This window comes from Pan troglodytes, chromosome 20 (assembly GCF_028858775.2).
Source record: "Pan troglodytes isolate AG18354 chromosome 20, NHGRI_mPanTro3-v2.0_pri, whole genome shotgun sequence".
Classification (NCBI taxonomy): domain Eukaryota; kingdom Metazoa; phylum Chordata; class Mammalia; order Primates; family Hominidae; genus Pan; species Pan troglodytes.
Window position 1 is genome coordinate 18346820 of NC_072418.2, and position 7114 is coordinate 18353933.

Sequence of the window (7114 nt, forward strand, 5' to 3'; positions counted from 1 at the left end):
CACCGTGGGATGCTGATGCCTGCCTTCCATTTCAACACCCTGAAGCCCTATATGAAGATTTTCGATGAGAGTGTGAACATCATGCACGTGAGTTATTTGAAGCCAAGGTCCCAGCTGCAGACTTGGGGTGGAGGGACCACAGACAGATCTGGTGTAGAATTTTGGCTCTGCTGGGTGGCATTGGGCCATTGTTCTTCCTCTCTGATCCCTAGTTTTGTTTTTTTTTTAATCTGTAAAATGGGTATAATAATCCCTACTTAAAAGGTGGTCAAGGTGATGTAATGGAGTCATGTCCCTCGTGCATAGTAGGTGCCCAGAAGGTGTCTGTTTCTATGATTCTGTCACCCAAGCCCTATAAAATCAAGAGGGTCATGACGACAATTGCACAGTAGCTGATGCTGATAAGAAACCACTTGAAAACTCATTGGTTTAAAACAATAAAGGTTTATGAATGTTAATAAGTCTATGGGACAGTTGGCAGGTCCTTCTCTATGTGGAAGGGATCAGTCATGGTACATGAGCAACCTGGAGTCAGGTAGGCAGCCTTGCAGGTGTTGGCTGAGTTCTCTCAATGTTTGGGTTTTGGCTGGCTTCAGACTGATACAGATGGCCTCAGCTGGGACCCCTGGATGTTCCTCCATGTGATTCTCTCCTTCCAGAAGGCACCCCATGGTTCACAATGCAGGCAGGCAGGTTTCCACGGAGTGACACGAGGCTTAGCTTCATTAGTTATTACCTCATCATTTTCACCACATTGCATTTCATCATTGAAAGCCATAATCCCAGCACACAATCAGAAAAGGAGAGGAGGAGTAAAATAGGCTCTGTCTCTTAAGGAAAGTCGCTAAAAAATCACATTGCAAAGTGTGTGGATATGGGGGTAAGTGAAGAATTGGGGAGAGGGTTTTGTGAAGTCTCTGGGGTTTTATTAAACTTGCAAATTGATAAGTTAGCTTGTTACTATTTCATGGATTCTGCCAGAAGACAGGAGACTCCTGGGTCAGAGGCAAAGGGTGGTTTATTACTCATGGCACAGCAAGGAGTATGTGTTTCCTGTCAGATTGCATTGTTTCTCCAGGATACCCAGATCCCTTCGGGTGACATTGTTGGGCTTTTATAAATGCCTGCTCAGGTAGTATGTTGCATTACAGGGAAGGAGCATTAGGCTTAGGGAATAGCAAGCAAAGTAAGCCTGATACGGGTCCAAAGGGAGTCATCACCTTATTCTTGAATGCTGTTCTCTGCACACACAACTCTCAGAAATGGCTGAAGTTAAGAACTCAGTGTTTTGCATTTTTAGCATACCCAAAAGGGATACTCAGGGCTCATGGAGGACTTCCTGTCCCAACATAGAGATATTTTTGTAATCAATTTATAACAAGGCAGATAAGGAAAGCCAACATTTATTGAACCCTCACTATATGCCATAAACAATGCCATGTGCCCATCCCATGGTATGAGTGTATATTGACTGATTTGATGTTCACTGTTCTTTGAAGGAGATATTTTTGCCTCACTGTAGAGGATGAAGCTGTGGGTCTGAGAGATTAGGGAGCTTGCCCAAGTTCACCCAGCTAATAAGTGAGCTTGGAGTAGTGAAACAGGGTTTCTAACCTTGTTTATGTGGCACCAAGGCAATCATCTCAACTGTTCCTCAAGATTTGACAGGTAGAACGTAGGGAAGGATAAGGAGTTCACCAAGGACATTCAGAGCTGGAACTTGAACCCAGGTCTCCTGACTCCCAGTCTTGCATCTCCATCTCTTAATATTAACAACTTTTACTCTCACTGCAATTTGGTTACCCCTGGGGAGGGATTCTTGGGGAGAAAACGAAGAGGCTGGAATAGTGTGCCTTGGTGGTTGGGTTTGGGAGGGGCTCAAGGAAGCCAGGGACAAGCCCCAGCTCTGTCCCCATCTCTGGCTAGGCCAAGTGGCACCTCCTGACCTTGGAGCACAATGCCTGTCTGGACATGTTTGAGCACATGAACCTCATGACCTTGGATAGTCTGCAGAAATGTGTCTTCAGCTTTGACAGCCAATGTCAGGAGTGAGTCTTTGCCCAGTGGCTGGGAATTTGAGCCATGGACCCAAAGGAGTAGGCTGGGGGAGAGAGAACTGATGAGGGCAAGCAGAAGTGCCTATCTGGAGGAGTTGTGTCACAGTCTTTGAATGACTGGTATAAACATTATCATGAGGTTTCCAGGGAGATATTGAAGGGGTTTGAGCTAATGGGCATGGTCAGAGCTGAGTTCTGTGAGGGACTGACTGTAGTGTGGACACTAAATGGAGTTGACGTTGGATGCAAGGAGGCTAGGGTAGGGTAGGGACAGTTGGAAGAGGATGAGGTCTGATCTTTGTGAACAGTTTCAGGAAGGAGAAGGGTCAGGATTATATACCGGGGGCAGGGGAGAGAGAATAAAAGCATGATATTCAAGTTATGCTCTGGGTGCCTAGGGGCATGAAGGCATCTCACAGAGATGGGATGCAGGGAGATAAGGGCTTGGAGAATCAATCTCATGGCTGACCCCCTCTTTGTATGTGTGGGGTCATCTGTTTCTGTATACTCTGTTTCCTGATAGGAGGTAGCTCCTAGCTGCTGGTGGGAGGTGCTTCTGGGGCTTCAGACATGTTAAGTTGTTGCCTCCCTTTCTGCCCTTATCCTTCAGGAAGCCCAGTGAATATATTGCCTCTGTCTTGGAGCTCAGTTCCCTTGCGGCAAAAAGAAACCAGCAGATCCTCCTGCACATGGACTTCCTGTATTATCTCACCCATGATGGGCGGCACTTCCACAGGGCCTGCCGCCTGGGGCATGACTTCACAGATGCTGTCATCCAGGAGCAACGCCACACCCTCCCTAGCCAGGGTGTTGATGACTTCCTCCAAGCCAAAGCCAAGTCCAAGACCTTGGACTTCATTGATGTGCTCCTGATTAGCAAGGTGGGCTTCTCTGAGATTTGAATTCAAGAAGCAGAAGGGAGCTTAATGTCAAATGTCAGATAAAAGAACTTAGACTTGATCCAGAGGGCACTGGGGAGTCATGGCAGGTGCTTGAGGAAGGGAGGGACAGGTCAGAGATAGGTTTTAGAGATGACTCTGCTGAATGCACCTAGCAGGGGACTGCTAGATGTGAAACTGACAAGTATAAGATTTTACTCTATTTATGCATTAATAAGCTAGTCTATATATGTATTAATATATCTATATCTATATCTATATCTGTATCTGTATCTGTATCTATATCTATGTCTAGGTCATTGTCCATGCCTGAATTTGTGTCTGTGTCTATGACTATGTCTGTGTCTTTGTCTTTGTCATTGCTAGTGTCTGTCTTCGTATCTGCTTCTTTTTCTTTCGTTGTGTCTATATCTATGTCTTTGTGTCTTTTCTATGTCTACGTCTGTGTCTTTTCTTTGTCTATATCTTTGTCAATGTCTATGTTTATGTCTTTGTGTATGTCTGTTTATATCTTTATGTATGTCTTCATCTCAGTCTTTATGTCTATGTTTAGTGTCTTTTCTGTGTCAATGTCTATATCTAGATCTATGTGTCTTTGTTCATGTCATATCTGTGTATCTATGTCTTTGTCTTTTTCTGTGCCTGTGTCTTTGTCTATGTCTATGTATATTTCTGTGTCTCTTTGTCTATGTGTATGTGTATGTGTATGTCTATGTATATGTCTATCTCTTTCTCTTTGTCGATGTCTGTCTGTGTATTTGTCTACATCTATACCTTTGTCAATGTCTGTCTTTGTCTATGTCTGTGCCTATGTCTAGGTCATGTTTATGCCTTTGTCTATGCTCATGTCTATATCTTTCTCTATGTCTGTGTCTGTCTTTGTCTAATTCTTGGTCTTTGTCAATGTCTACTTCTTTGTCTATGTCTGTGTCTTTGTCTGTTTCTTTTCTTTTTCTCTTTCTTTTTTTTTTTTTTTTTTTTTTGAGAAAGATTCTTGCTCTGTTGCCAGGCTGGAGTGCATGCAATGGCATGATCTCGGCTCACTGCAACCTCTGCCTCCTGGGTTCAAGTGATTCTGCTTCAGCCTCCTGAGTAGCTGGAACTAAGAGTGCCCACCACCACGCCCAGCTAATTTTTGTATTTTTAGTAGAGATGGGGTTTCACCATGTTGGCCAGGGTGCGCTAGATCTCCTGACCTTGTGATCTGCCTGCCTTGACCTCCCAAAGTGCAGGGATTACAGGAGTGAGCCACGGCGCCCAGCGTCTTTGTCTGTTTCTATTTATGTCTACGTCTACATCTTTCCCTACGTTTATGACTTTGCCGATGTCTATACCTTTGTCTATGTCTATATCTTTGTCTATATTTGTGTCTGTGTCTATGTCTATATCTTTCTCTATGTTTATGTCTATGTCTTTTTCTGTCCATGACTTTTTCTACTGTGACAGATGTCTATTGTAACAAGTGCATTAAACACCTGGATCACAGAAGCCCATTTATTGCTCACAGCAACACTAGCAGCCAGAGTAGGATTGTAGCATTGGCTTTCATTCCCAAATCACATTTCTCCAAGAGCAATGCAATGTTTTTATCTGTATGTGGAACAGAGTTTGCGCCCTAGGAGAGGGGCTCCACATCACGAGTCTTGGCACATTTTCTATTTATTTTCTCGACAGAGAGAGAGAGACAGAGAGAGAGCAAGAGAGAGTGCTTTATTCTGAAGCGTAAACCAATTCTCTCCAGTGAGATGTAATAGTCTGTAGACTTACAACACAAATGTCTTCAGGGGAAATAAATAAGATTGTCTGCATTTACCACACTGGAATGTGAGTATACATCTTTGGAGCAATACTTAATCTCTAACTTCCAAGGCGAATTGTTATTTAATTATCCTGCAGGCTCATTTGCCAGTAACTTTTTCTCAGAAAGTTCTCAACATGTAGAAACATGAAAATATTCATGTGTCATTGATTCTTCCCACCAGGGACAAAAGAGGAAGGAAGGAAGCCAGTGAGGAAGATTGCATGGTGTGGGCTCTGGTGATGGTGACCAAGAGACATCTAGGAGTGCAAGCTGGGCTTGGGTTTCTGGAAAGAGGATGGATCTTCAGAGTTTATTTCATGTTAGACTGAGGAGTCCTCAGAGCTTGTGTGGTTTTCAAGGGTGTTTTGCCTTCTCTCCAGGATGAAGATGGGAAGGAGTTGTCTGATGAGGACATAAGAGCGGAGGCTGACACCTTCATGTTTGAGGGAGAGGATCCCAGTGAGGACCAAGATGTCTCATCCCAGGGACGTGGTGGGTGGACCCTGGATGGCTTCACCCTTCCCATCCCCCTTCCCCCATCCTCTCTGAGGCCCTCAATCCATGGGTGCTGTCCACCCTGTTGTGCTGAAGCAGCCCAGAGACCCAAGACTGCCTGGCTGCCCCTCAGGCTATGACACCAGGACCAGTGGTCTCTCCTGGGTCCAGTACAACCTTGCAATGCACCCAGAATACCAGGAGCGCTGCGGGCAGGAAATGCAAGAGTTTCTGAAGGTCTGCGAGCCTAAAGAGATTGAATGGTGAGTGCAGGTGCTGGTGGCTGTTCCTGAGCTCCATGACTCATGTTGGCAATGCTGATGGCTCTGCTCCCCAGGTGGGGATGGGAGGAGGAGTTGTTTTTGTCTATTCTGCTACTATTGCTTAGTGGGAGTAGGAGTAGAGGATGACAGGCAAGGCTTAATACCCAGTCTGGCTATCAGGGGAAAAGTTGCAGGCTGTTTGGACAGAAAAGATCTGCTCTGCTGAGAGAATTGGTGACAACATGTGAGGGGAGATGATGCCACTTAACACATGCTTAGTAGATGAACTTCCCCTTTACTCCCTTCTTTTTATCCCTGAAATGTCATTTTGCATGCATAATCTGTTTTAGTTATTGCAACAACCTTGTGAGGTGCTGCTGCTGAAACACCCATTTACGGACGTGAAGGAGCACAGCCTGGTGGTGAGGGGGCACAATGTGAGGCTGGGTGGGTGGTCTGGGTGCACAGCCCAGATCCACCAGCTCTATGACTGTGGGTGGTCACTCAAATATTTTCCAGACTTGATTTCTCATTTGTAAAATGGAAAAACAAAATGGTTAATGTAGTTAAAAGACTTAAAACAGGCTCCATGACTCATGTTGGCAATGTTGATGGCCGCCATTCCTGCTCTAACCTGCTTGCCCATCCCAGGCACACAGGAGGTCTGCAGTGAGCTGAGCCCCTCTAGCCACTGGGGGCACTTTCTTCTGTGTCCCTAGGACCCTGCCTGTTCATCAACCTCTGGCTTTGCTCCCTGAGCCTAAGAAGGATGGAACCACCAGCAGGTGAGGTCTGTCCTTGCAGAGGTAGTGGGGATTTTGGGGGATGCACCCTACGCGAATGAAGCTGTAGGACCAGGTGCCTGAATCCTCTGGCTGATTGAGCTGGCAGGGGTAGTGGGGTGGGGGTGGTCTAGGGGCTCCCCAGTACCCAGCCAGTGTCAGGAGTACTGTCTTCCCCGCCCTCCTGCTCAGCAGTTCTGCTAGGAGCCCCCTCCTTCAAGCGCCCCCCTCACCTGAGTCCACCCCACAGGGCAATTCAGGACAGGATCTAGGGAGGGCCAGGAGGGGAGCCCTGGATCTGTTGGGAGGAGAATCCTGCATGAGGGAGAAGGAGCCAGGTGCTGATCCAAGGGCCTCAAGATATTTCCCCTTTGGGGCTATCACACTGCCTGAGATTACTCCATTATAAATGTCCCTATATTAATATGGCATTGACACTAAAGAAGGGGGGTGGAGCAGCATGGCAGAGGGAACGGATTTGGACTTGAGGGTCTCATAGTCTTGAGTTCCTATGAGCTCTGCAACCTGGACTAGAGGCCTGCCCTCTCTGAGCCTCAGTTTGCTTTTGTGTTAAATGGACACCTTCCCTCCTCTGGATGCCATCACTCAGGTCTCTTCAACAATGCCCAGGGTTCTGGCCTAGGGAGCTGTTGGGAGGGTGGTGGGACAGCTTTGGGCATTGTGATGCAGGTGAGCATCTGATACAAGCAGGTGCACATTATATAGAGCACCTGGCACATAGTAGGTGCACCTTATGTAGAGCACCTGGCACACAGTAGGTGTACTTTATGTGGCGTACCTAGCACATAGTAGGTAC